We start from the raw sequence: 13,093 nt of genomic DNA, 5'->3' as shown, positions 1-13,093 counted from the left end.
CATTGAAATCAAGACAGTTGATTGCCTTGTCTTCTTGTCCGTCTCTGTCAGCCCGGGCCAATTGCCTGGGTAATCCACCAGCAAAGACAGTGCGGCTAACAGAAAAGGTTAACCCTATGACTGATGTGTCTGATGTTAATCTATAAGATCAATTAGGCAGAGGCACACTGGGTCAGGCTACAGATATTGCGGCGGCTATTAGTTCCCCCTATCTGCCATTATTACACAGTCACATGCTCAAACATTGGGGCTGGGTTGGTATGCCAGACACAGATGCCTAGGGTAAACACACTAGGCTATGAGGCTTGCACAAAATATTGATCCGGCGGCAGATGGGAGCCTCGATATGAGCCGTTTCACTCCTCTCTCTTCCATGTCTTTCTGTCTGTGTGGTCTTATGTGTGTGCATGTGTTGTGAATGATGCTTATATAGCAATATAAATGTGTTTGGGGAAATTATTTAACGGCGCATTATTGCGTGTTTAACCCATTAAGACCTGAAGCCGATCCTAAAAAAAAATCCTCTAAATCCTAACAGTTTTCTGAAAAAAACCTATGTTTCTATATCAGTGGTTCTCAATCTTTCTCATGTCAAGGACCCCCAACATTATATATATTTGGCTGCGGACCCCCCATCTCAAAATATGTTGTTCTAGGGACCCCCCAGACGCAAAGATTTGAGTTAAAAATATATATATAATAAAAAATAAAAAAAAAACACGATTTTAAAAAAATAGCAGATCTACAAGCTCGGTGCCGCGCTATGAGCTTGTATATCTGCTATTTTTAAATAGCCAAAGTATAAAATAATGGTTTATTAAGTGGTTACACAGATGCGTTCCCGGTTTGTACGGGTTAAAACGGATGGAGGTGTCCTTCTGGAAAATTTGGAACGTTTTTAACTCCTCATCCACAACAATATGGATGCCACATTTTGTTAAATATGTGTCATTGTCTAAGCTTCAGGATATTTCTTCTTGAAAATGTTATCAATGAAAGGTGCTTGAAAAAAAAAAGGAAAAAAAAAAAGATAAGGTTTTAAATTGACAGCAGCAATTACAGTAATCTGATAATGCATGTTGATCAAAGCCCATTCAATGCTAATCGGGACAATAGATCAGCATCATGGTCTAATTACAGCCACCCTATTGAGGCACTGCAGTGAAATGCCAACGGTTATGTTTCCTAGATACCAAATGAAATAGGCTTTGTTGGTCCGATCTTAGCATAGCTTAACTAGCTTGCCATTATGTCCATCACTTATTATGGTGTGTGTTTTTTTTTTGGGGGGGGGGGGGGTACTTGGAGAAATTGCTATAATTTCTGTTACCATAGCGTCCCTCATATTTTCTGACTGTTGGGTGGATCTCAGTTTTCTCAACTGCCACAAAACTTTAAATGAGTTTCACAAGAGTTGTGAAACTGGTGGTGAAATGCGGAGACGTTGTGTGCTCTAATTCGCATACTAATTAAAGAAAAACGCTACAAGCTGCAGCTCACATATCATACTCACATTTTTACTTTTATAACTTTCTTTGATGTGTTTTTTTCCAAACTGAACTTTTTTCTCTCTCATCATAATCCGATCCTAGAGGCATATATCTCCTCTCCAAAATGCCAGACAAAGCATGAAACACGGGCATCAGGCTCTTTTGTGGCGCTAAGCTGCATCTAACAGAGGGAAGGCTAGTCGGTGAGAAAAGATGGATTGAAATTTTCCATTAGGCTCTACCTCATTCAAAGCTTCCTTTTCAGTTTGACAGAATTAACTTGGTGGTGGTGGGGCAAAAATAACTGGAGATAAAATGATGCATTGCCTGTTGCCCGGAATGAGGGAATCAAGTCCCTCAAATCCCTGGATTCATGCACGTTTTGTGCTCATGAAAAAAGTCCCATGCTGTGAGACATGTCAAGAGTAGTGACCCATTTATTGGTGAGGGATGCTCTTTTCTTTAGCAAAGCTGCTAACAACACTGGATCGACACGTCACGACTAAGAAATGCAAGTGCTCTCGGGGTTGTTATGAATGAATAGCCCCCATCTCTTATATATGAAATTTAGATTTCTATGAAGGATCAGGGCAGGTCACATTTTTTCCACACACAATCCCCACGCTCCACAATACATACAACTTGTCCAAATAGCATTGAGGGCGTAATCCCAGAATTCCTCAATTCCTAAACCTCATTGGATCGTCACAGCAGGGGGTAGGGGGAGCAATATTCAGGAGCTAATTATGGGCTCTATACCTCTCCCATCTTCTCCTGCTCTCTCTCTCTCTCTCTCTCTCTCTCTCTCTCTCTCTCTCTCTCTCTCTCTCTCTGTGGCTCACACACAGCTCCATGATGTGTCCGGAGACCCAGGGGATCAATCACTCTGATCGGCCTGGCCAAACAGCATCGACAGGAGAGCCTTCAGCGTAAAGCTGGATGCATGCGCCTCAATGGCATGCCGCCATTTAACCCGTTAAGACCGGGAACGCATCTGTGTGTAACCACTTTAACCATTATTTTAGACTTTGGGCTATTCAAAAATAGCAGATCTACAAGCTCATAGCGCGGCACCGAGTGCAAAAATCATGCAAATCTTTTGAATATATATTTTATATATATTTTTGAAAGCGAACATTTTTAACTCAAATCTTTGCTTCTGTTGGGGTCCCTGGAACAGCATATTATGACATGGGGGGTCCACGGCCAAATACATATCATTTTGGGGCTCCTTGATATGAAAAAGTTTGAGCACCACTGATATAGAAACATACGTTTTTCAAAGAAACTGTTAGGATTTAGACGACATTTGTAGAATCCCCCAGAAGCAAAGATTTTAGTTAAAAATGTTAGCTAAAAATGTTAAAAAATAGCAGTAAGTACCTACAAGTTCATAGCGCAGCACTCGGTGCCGCGCTATGAGCTTGTATATCTGCTATTTTGAATAGCCCAAAGAAATCTGAAAATGACAGGAGATGCGTTCCCGGATTGAATGGGTTAATTAGTCTTGGTCGGGGGGGTGCTGGCATGATTATTCTGAAATTAGCGATTATTTCCCTGGGTAAACAAACAGGTCGGACCGGGGGTGCGCCCGTCGTCCGTTTGTGCCGGCCCGGCCCGGCCCCTTGGACCCCCACAAAGAAGGCCGGGGTGGGGGGCCTGGAAGAGAGAGAGTAGTACACACTAAAAAAAAGACTGTGCCGGTGTATAGGACACGGAGGGTTTGCTCTATCTCCCCTTACTCTGTGCTGTGTGGTGTGCACCCTGCGGCTCGACACAGCCCTCCCTGATAAAGTGGTATTTCCCGCATACAAAGGAGGCATCAGCCCCTAATCCCCCCCGGCCGGCCCACAACACCCCTTTCTTTCTACCCCCGGCGAGAGAGCACAATGAGCCACGGACCCTCGTCTTAATCCAAAAAGGTGGGCTATCACAGTTAATCTGATAGTACATGCTGATCAAAGTCCATTCAATGCTAATCAGGACAACAGATCAGCCTTATGATCTAATTAGAGGCGCCCTATGTGAGGCGCTACAGTAAAAAAATGCCAGAGGACTGCCGACAGGCACAGAAAAAAAACGTAATTTAAACATTTAAAAGAACACGAGGCCGACTGTAATTCTGTGGTATAATTTGAACCCTAACCACGGTATCAATGCAATGGGGTAGAATAACTATAATTTCCGGACCTTGCATCCATTACGCTGTGAATCATGGGAGATTATAATGTGCTTTTTTCCTACACTGTGATGACTCAAGTGTCTTTCAATCTCCTCTCCTCCGCCTTGCAGGAGAGGATTTGGTGTTTAAAATGTCTTGACTTGACTCTGCCGTCCTCAGAGGCTGCAATGCAAGGTTTCCATTACCGTTCGATGGCAGCAAGAGGCCAATTTTGACATGGAGGAAGATGAAGGAGTCACAGGTCAGACATGTTGGTGCTGCTGTGCTTCTTCAACAGCCAGAGTCACGTGATCACCCCTCGGAAATCCCATTTCACACACGGTAAACGTAGAGAGTAATATGACCCCTTTGTGGAGAATAATATTACTATTATCAGGATGTTTGTTGAGCCCTCTTGATAGTTTAGACTTGTGTGGACCCATTCCATACTTAGCTGATGTCTTTTCCACTCATGGCATGCCCAATTAGCCATGAGCTATTAACAAAGCACCAAATCAATTACCCACTTGCCTCACGGATGTTGTTGCTCTCTTGTGATGTGGTGGTTGGGTGGTGGTGGTGGTGGTGGTGGTGGTGGTGTGTGTGTGGGGGGGGTGGGGGGGTGCATTCGTCATGCCTTGCCTGCAAAGTCATCCTCTACACAACTCCTAGAAACCTGGGTGGCCTGTGGCTCTTTCAAAACAGCACAATACAGCTCCTGCATTTGGTAAACTTAAGTCTGGTATAACAAGGCTCCCAGCGATGGCTAATCCTATCAAAATGGACTCCTTTACAAAAACAATAAAAGCAAGTACCCGCTAATGACAGTGATATGTTACGCATGGAATGCGGGGAAGGTAGGAATCAGCGTGTGTGTGTGTGTGTGTGTGTGTGTGTGTGTGTGTGTGTGTGTGTGTGTGTGTGTGTGTGTGTGTGTGTGTGTGTGTGTGTGTGTGTGTGTGTGTGTGTGTGTGTGTGTGTGTGTGTGTGTGTGTGTGTGTGTGTGTGTGTGTGTGCGTGTGTGTGTGTGTGCGTGCGCGCGCGTGTGCGTGCGTGCGAGCACTCGCTAGCAGTCTGACATCCCTTCCACCTGGGCCTAAAACAACAAAGCCATTTTCAGATTCAGCAATGTTTAGATACTCCTTACTTAGCAAAATAAAGAGCAGATGCGCCGGCAGGATCGTCGTGTGGCTACATGCAGGCTGCCCAGCCAGCACTGTGCCGACAGCCACCGGCACAGCCAAGCTGACTTTCCCTTTCAGACGGAGTGTACAAAGAGAGGTTTAACCCTTTTTTTTTAGTCCTAACAAAATGTACAAACATTAGTGACACCCTAGGAGTTGGACTTGGCAAGGCATCAGTCGCCGTATTTATACAACGCGTACATAATCAAATAATAAATTAAAGATAGAACTCATTCTTCAAAAATCATACTATTTGGAGGGGGTTACGAAATTTCAAAGCAGGCGTGTCAAGGCAACATAAGTGGATAAACTGGCTTGGGAGTCCCGACTCCCGACGCAAATCCTCTACTATGGCCTAACATCAGTCCCGAATAGAACACTTAAACGTTAAAAAGACGGGCCAAAAAAAAGAAGTTTCAGTTTGGGGAGTTTTTGTAGGGTCTGTGTGTCCTGCATGTCTGTGGGTCAGCTCAGTGCAAACCGTTCCCCACCCCCAACCCCCCGAGACGAGACCAAACTCTCCCACACATAGCAGGGCAAAGGGTACAAAAAGACCTACCTCAGTGTGGTCCTATCAATGTCACCACTTTGTGCTGCAGTCTTTCAGGGTACATGAAGTGTCTTTTAGGCCACAATGAGATCAATAGGACGGCCCAATTGTGCGTCGGCCCGGCTGCAACCACGGAGCCGCACAGGACAGGACCTATAGCAACAAAGAGGAGAGATAAAAAAAACGATGAGACCCAACAACACATTGTCAGATGTGTATCTTTGATCCGCTCCATGTTCTCTATTTATTTAGAAAGGTTTTCTAGTCTGGATTCTCAGTGGCATTCACCGTGTATGAAGTGGAACGTATACAACCATAATTATATCCTTTAGTTACAAGGTCCCCCGAGGGAGCTTTTCAAAAAACTTTTTCTGTCTACACTGCAGGTCTGGGTCTCTCTCCTGACAGTGACCTCGAGTCAGCCATATAGGTACACTGGCTTGGACAGGTCAGCTCCATTGATTTCCATTGCCTCTTGGCACAATGAAGACTGTCAACGAACTACTGAGAAATGTCCTTGACCACAATGTAACCTACGTCGCCTTTTTTTTTCTCCTCTCCCCCGGGAGCTATTTTAGACCTTTTGTGTGATAGTGTTTGGTGACAGTGCTAACACGCTAAAGCCTTGTAGCAGCTTGTACTGGGCTATAAGTCAGTAAAGAAAATAGCATGTTTATCCCATTAGGACCGGGAATGCATTCTGTGTAAACATTTAAACCATTATTTTATACTTTGGCTATTAAAAAATAGCAGATCTATCAGCTCATAGCCCGGCACTCGGTGCAGTGCTATGAGCTTGTAGATCTGCAAGATTTTTGAAAAATCGTGACAATTTTGTGCAAATCTTTGAATATATATATTTGAACATTTTTAACTCAAATCTTTGCTTCTTGGGGTCCCTGGAAGAACATATTTTGAGATGGGGGTCCGCGGCCAAATACATATCATTTTGGGGGTCCTTGACATGAAAATGTTTGAGAACCAGTGATATAGAAACATACGTTTTTTCCAAAAACTGTTAGGATTCAGAAGACATTTGTAGAATCCCCCAGAAGCAAAGATTTGAGTTACAAATGTTCGCTTTAAAAATATATATAGCAGATCTACAAGCTACAGATCTAAGTTAGATCAAAATAGCAGATCTACAAGCTCATAGCACGGCACTATAAGCTTGTATATCTGATATTTTTGAATAGCCAAAAGTATAAGATAATGGTTAAAGTGGTTGAAATCTAAAACGACAGATGCTTTCCCGGTCTTAATGGGTTATATATATATATTCTGCTATGCATTCAGCAGAATGCAGATTTCCCCCCATGTCCATTGCCGCTTTGCCTTTGATCGTTACCTTCTGTAATTATGTAAACTGCAGCTATAACATATATCATTAAAAATAATCAGAGACCACCAGGTTTGTTAGACTTCAGAAGATTCCCCTCGTTTTCCCAACAGAAAAAGCCCTACGTCTAATTTGCCATCATCAGGTTCTTTTGTTCAAACTTGGGGCTGGTATTTGGGTATAATCCCTCGTCCATAGATGGAGCAGAATCTCAACAGGCAGCGACAAGAACTCTGTCAAAATCTTTCCAAGAGACAAAGTCTTTGTGAGATCTGCCATGTTCAAGGCTGAATAATGTAGTCTTAATGGCAAAACAAGTGATGTAATCTTGTGGACTGGATTTGGACACAGGAAATGTATATTGCATCTAATCACAGGCAGGTGGTGTAAAGCAGGGGTCTTCAACAGGGGGTCCGGGACCCCTAGGGGGTCCTCAGAGTTACTACAGGGGGTCCGCCAAATGTTTGTGTGATATGATTATTTTTTTTACCTTAACCACTTGAACCCTAGCATCCCTTTTTCTGAGGAGAACTTTAGCCAAAAATAGCAGATCTACAAGCTCACAACGCCTCGCAGCGCGAGGCGTTGTGGGCTTGTAGATCGGCTATTTTTGGCAAAGAGGTATATAGGTGTAGAGGGAAAAAAAGAGCAGACCAAGTAAACAAAAAAAGTAAAAAAAACTCAATTTTATACAATATAGAGGGGGTCCCTACTTCATCTCTCTCTCAGCGAGGGGGTCCTTGGCCTGAAAACGTTGAAGACCCCTGGTGTAAAGTAACTAACATTTACTCAAGTACTGCACTTAAGTACAATATTTTGGGTATTTTTTACTTTACTGGAGTATTTCCAATTTCCAGTATACTTTTACTTCTACTCCACTACATCTGAGAGGAAAATATTGTACTTTAGTTACTAGTTACTTTGTAGATTTAGATTATTATTACAAAAACATACATTACGCACTTCAGCCCTATATGCATTTCGGCCATTTGAAAATAGCCAATCTACAAGCTCACGATGCGACGCATCGTGAGCTTGTAGATCGGCTATTTTCAAATGATTTTTATACATTTGAAAACTTGTGAAATGAGACAGTCTGCATATAATGAGCACTTTCCACTTTTGGTACTTAAAGTTCATTTTGATACCAATACTTTTGTACTTTTACTCAAGTCAATTTTGAATTCCGGACTTTTACTTGTACTCTACATTGCAGTATTGATACTTTTACTTAGGTAAAGAAAATGAGTACTTATCACAGGAAAGCAGATTTTAGTAAACTGTTAACCATTTAGTAGCCTACCTTCTATGTGTTTTCCCTTTGTTTGCGTCTACAAATATAATAATGTCAACGAGCCCCAACCTTCCAACCTTTTCAGCTTAAAATAGACGCCTTGACTTTATATTCAATATCTAGTTGGTCCTCTAAAAATGCCATGGGTAATGTCATGCAATATCTGACAAAGTGACCTTAATTTAAAGGGCTGGCATTGATGTCAACACCAGGTAAATACCAAGTTGCAAATGGGCATCGATTGTTTAGATGCTCCAGGTGACACCGTGTCAGCGGAGAGAGAACTTTTGTTTACCTCTCAAATTTCACAGAATGTATTCAGCGCACTAAAAAGTATCGACACTTTTACAAAACCTGAATTATGTCCAATTTAACCCATGAAGACTTGAGGCGATTCTTAAAAATGTTTTCTAAATCCTAACAGTTTTTTGAAAAAAAATCTATGAATTTTTTTCCCAATATTTTTTCAAAAATAGCAGATATACAAGCTCATAGCGCGGCACTCGGTGCCGCGCTATGAGCTTGTATATCTGCTATTTTTGAATAGCCAAAGAAATCTAAAGTGACACAGATGCGTTCCAGGTTTTTATGGGTTAAAATGTCCTTTAAATATATAAGTAAGTAACAATCCATTGAGACACCATGGGAATAATAATACTCTATGGCCACATCTTTAGGGAAAATGTAGGAACAGTATAACAGCAGAGAAAGCAGACTATAGCATATAAACTATCCTGCTCATAATAAAGAGAAATAAATTATACATTAGAAACCTATTGAAACAAGATTACTCTGAGGGAAGATTTATTGTACAAATAGTGCAGACTTTCTCCTTTACATTCGTTGATACTTCGGCGATCGTATAGCCGTAGCTGGATTTATTATCCACCCCCCCCTCTCCCACACACACACACACACACAGTGGTGGAGAAAGTACTCAAATGTTTCATTTAAGTAGAAGTATCACTACCACAATGTAGAAGTACTCTATTACAAGTAAAAGTCCGGAATTCAAAATTTACTTGAGTAAAAGCACAAAAAGTATTGGTATCAAAATGCACTTAAAGTACCAAAAGTAAAAGTACCAAAACGTTTGAAAATAGCCGATCTACAAGCTCACAACGCGTCGCGATGCGACACGTTGTGAGCTTGTAGATCGTCTATTTTCAAATAGCCTAGGTATAAAATAGGGCTAAAGGGATTAATGTACTGTATGTTTTATAATGTAATAATTTATATCTGCAAAGTAACTAACGTTTACAAATAATTGTAGTGGAGTAAAAGTACAATATTTGCCTCTGAGATGTAGTGGAGTAGAAGTAAAAAATATAGACAATTGGAAATACTCCAGTAAAGTAAAAGTACCTCAAAATTGTACTTAAGTACATTACTTGAGTAAATGTACTTAGTTACTATACACCACTGACTGCACACACACCTCGGCGATCGTGGGCCGTAGTGAATTTCAACGTTACAGAAATGCAAAGCATCACTGCTATTCTTCTGGTTGCCTCACCAACAACAACCAAACCAACCCCTCTGTTTGGAACGGCATAATTCAATAAGGGGACATGTTAATGAGATGCAAATTAGTCAATACATTTACAGCATATTTTAGGAACTTTATTCAGAGTTTTGATGTAGACAATTCTTTTGTGTTTCGTGTTTAAAATGTTTTAAACTATTCAAACGATGTCCTTTTGTTCTCATTCTTTGTAAGGAAGTGGGGAAAATATTTGGAATGCATTAAGTTCTGAAAACCTGCCTGTCATTGCCGACAATGAAGGGTAATAGATGTTAGCATTGATGGTAAAGACGGACAAAGAGAAGCGTCCCTCTGTTGTGCACGAAACTGCCTGGCACAACTAAAAATGAATCCATTTACTTCAGACTGTTTACTTTGTACTTTTGGCTTTAACCCATTAAGACCGGGGAACGCATCCGTGTGTCATTTTTAAGATTTCTTTGGGCTATTCAAAAATAGCAGATATACAAGCTCATAGCGCGGCACTGAGTGCCGCGCTATGAGCTTGTAGATGTGCTATTTTTGGGGGGAAATTGTGGAAATGTTGCATATATATTTGAATATATATATTTTTAAAGCGAACATTTGTAACTCACATCTTTGCTTCTGGGGATTCTACAAATGTCTGTTTTTTTTTTTAAACTTCTGTTTCTATATCAGTGGTTCTCAAACTTTTTCATGTCAAGGACCCCCAAAATGATATGTATTTGGCCCCCATCTGAAAATATCTTTGGACCCCCATCTAAAAAATATCTTTGGACCCCCATCTGAAAATATTTTGTTCCAGGGACCCCCCAGAAGCTGTAACATGAGTTAAAAATGTTCGCTTAAAAAAAAAAATCTATATTCAAAGATTTGCAAAAAAAAAAAATCACGATTTTTCAAAAATAGCAGATCTAACAAGCTCGAGCTTGTATATCTGCTATTTTTTAATAGCCAAAAGAAATCTAAAAAATGACAAAGATTCTTTCCCCGCGGGTCTTAATGGGTTAAAGGCAAAGAAAATAAAAAACCTCCAATTCACGAGGCGCAGGAGCCAAGGCATCAACTCCTCTTTCATGGGCCACGTTTTTCCCAGCTTTTTAAAAACTCACACGCCAAGCGCCCTTGGCAGCCAGCGCTGACAAGGAGCAGAGAGGGGAGAGAGAAGAGAAGAAGAGAAGAGGGGAGAGAGAGGAGACAAAAACCAAACACAAAAACAGTAACATCTGCAGGCGCTTCCAGCCAGACAGTTTGATGTGAATAACTCAGCACTTCGTGGCCCTGACCTCGGGGCGAAACAAAGGGGGTGCAGGGGGGGGGGGACATGCTTCAGGGGCAGAGCGGGACTCCCCGGGAGGCCGGGTGCCCAGGAAAGAAGAAGAGCGAGCGACCCTGCCCGTTTTGCTGAGCTGGATTTATTATCTCCCCACACACCCCCCAACACTACCACACACACACAGTGGTGGAAAAAGTACTCAAATGCTTTACTTAAGTAAAAGTATCAATACTGCAATGTAGAAGCACTCTGTTACAAGTAAAAGTTTGCAATTCAAAATGTACAAAAGTAAGTATTGGCATCAAAATGTACTTAAAGTACCAAAAGTGAAAAGTGAAACGTGTCGCGATGCGACGCCTTGTGAGCTTGTAGATCGGCTATTTTCAAATAGCCTATGTATAAAATAGGGCTGAAGTGGTTAATGTATGTTTCATAATATCATAATTTATATCTGAAAACTAACTAGTAACTAAAGTTTTCAAATAATAATAGTGGAGTAAAAAGTACAATATTTGCCTCTGAGATGTAGTGGAGTAGAAGTAAAAGTATGGGAAATTGGAAATACTCAAGTTTGTACAAAATTGTACTTAAGTACAGTACTTAGTTACTTTCCACCACTGCACACACACACACACACACACACACACACACACACACACACACACACACACACACACACACACACACACACACACACACACACACACACACACACACACACACACACACACACACACACACACACACACACACACACACACCCCCCCACCTCCCCCCCAAGCCGGGCGATGAGGTGCCACCGCATGCCACTTGGACTGTCATAGTTTCGGCACAAAGATGGCTGCTGGACAAATGAAGCGGAGCCGCGCGGCGCAAGGAATAAAACATCAATTTTCAGAGCCGGTAGCAGTGGGATCGCCCGTTGTTGCCCATATGAATGCAGATCAGGGTCAGGCAGGCATCTATAGGAGTGCCTTTTTTTAAAGAGATTGGTAAACGCAAGAAATAGATCAATGCACGGGGGGGTGGGGGGGGTGAATGGATGAATATTTATCAATCCTGCCCCCGGAGGATGCTAATGCATATACAGATTTATTTCACCTCCAGCCACCACAAAGTTAGAAAAAGGCAAATTCCTCCGTCAAAAAAATCAAAGGGAAGACGCGACAAAAGCAACTGTGTACTTCAAGACTTAAATCTTACAAGTTCCCCCTAATCCTCCTGAAGTCCACACAGGACCTTTGGTCTCCATGGCAACGCCGGGGCATTCAACCAAGTGATTGCCTCCAATGAATTTCAGATAAGAACAAAATGGGAAGTGAATTGATGTGATTTTAACCCATTAAGACCGGGGACGCATCTGCGTCTCATTTTAAGATTTCTTTGGGCTATTCAAAAATAGCAGATCTACAAGCTCGTAGCGCGGCACCGAGTGCCGCGCTACGAGCTTGTAGATCTGCTATTTTTGAAAAATCGTGAAAAAATATTTTCCAGATTTTTTTTCAAAAAAATGTTGAGATTTAGATTTTTTTTTAAAGAATCGCCTCAGGTCTTAATGGGTTAATGCAGAAGTAGGAGCAAGCGGAGGGGAGGGTCCGCTCGTCCGGGGTTCATATTTGAATAAAGCAAACAGGGGGCGCAGACAAAAGGCTGACAGCCGTAAATGACATTGTCAGTACAAAAATTATCAGCCAGTTTACAATCTGTTTGCTCATGTAGAACAAACAGAATGTGTGTGGCATCCCCGGGCTTTGTGAATGGCAGCAGGGCCAAGCGAGCGGAGAGAGGGCTGCAGCAGAAGACAGCAGATACCAGGCTCCTGCCTTGCAGCCCTGCAACAATTAGATAGCAATTTGACAGGAACACTCACACAGCATCGCTAGCCCTGTTGTTCTTCTTCTTCTTCTCGCTCCACCAAGGGCAGCAAGCAGCAAGCCGCATCTTTTTTTTTTATTTATTTGACCCATTGAGACCTGAAGCCGATTCTACATGTCTCCTAAAGCTCAACAGTTTTCTGAAAATCGTATGTTTCTATATCAGTGGTGCTCAATCTTTTTCATGTCAAGGACCCCCAAAATTATATGTATTTGGCCGCGGACCGCCATCAAAATATTTTGTTCCAGGGACCCCCCCCAGAAGCAAAGATTTGAGTTAAAAATGTTCGCTTTAAAAATATATCTATTCAAAGATTTGCACACATTTTCACGATTTTTCAAAAATAGCAGATCTACAAGCTCGTAGCGCGGCACTCGGTGCCGCGCTATGCGCTTGTATATCTGCTATTTTTGAATA

The sequence above is a fragment of the Gymnoscopelus microlampas genome (genome assembly GCF_963454915.1).
Source record: "Gymnoscopelus microlampas genome assembly, chromosome: 20".
NCBI lineage: Eukaryota > Metazoa > Chordata > Actinopteri > Myctophiformes > Myctophidae > Gymnoscopelus > Gymnoscopelus microlampas.
The sequence above is the reverse complement of the archived record's forward strand: the minus strand, read 5'-3'. Positions refer to the sequence as shown.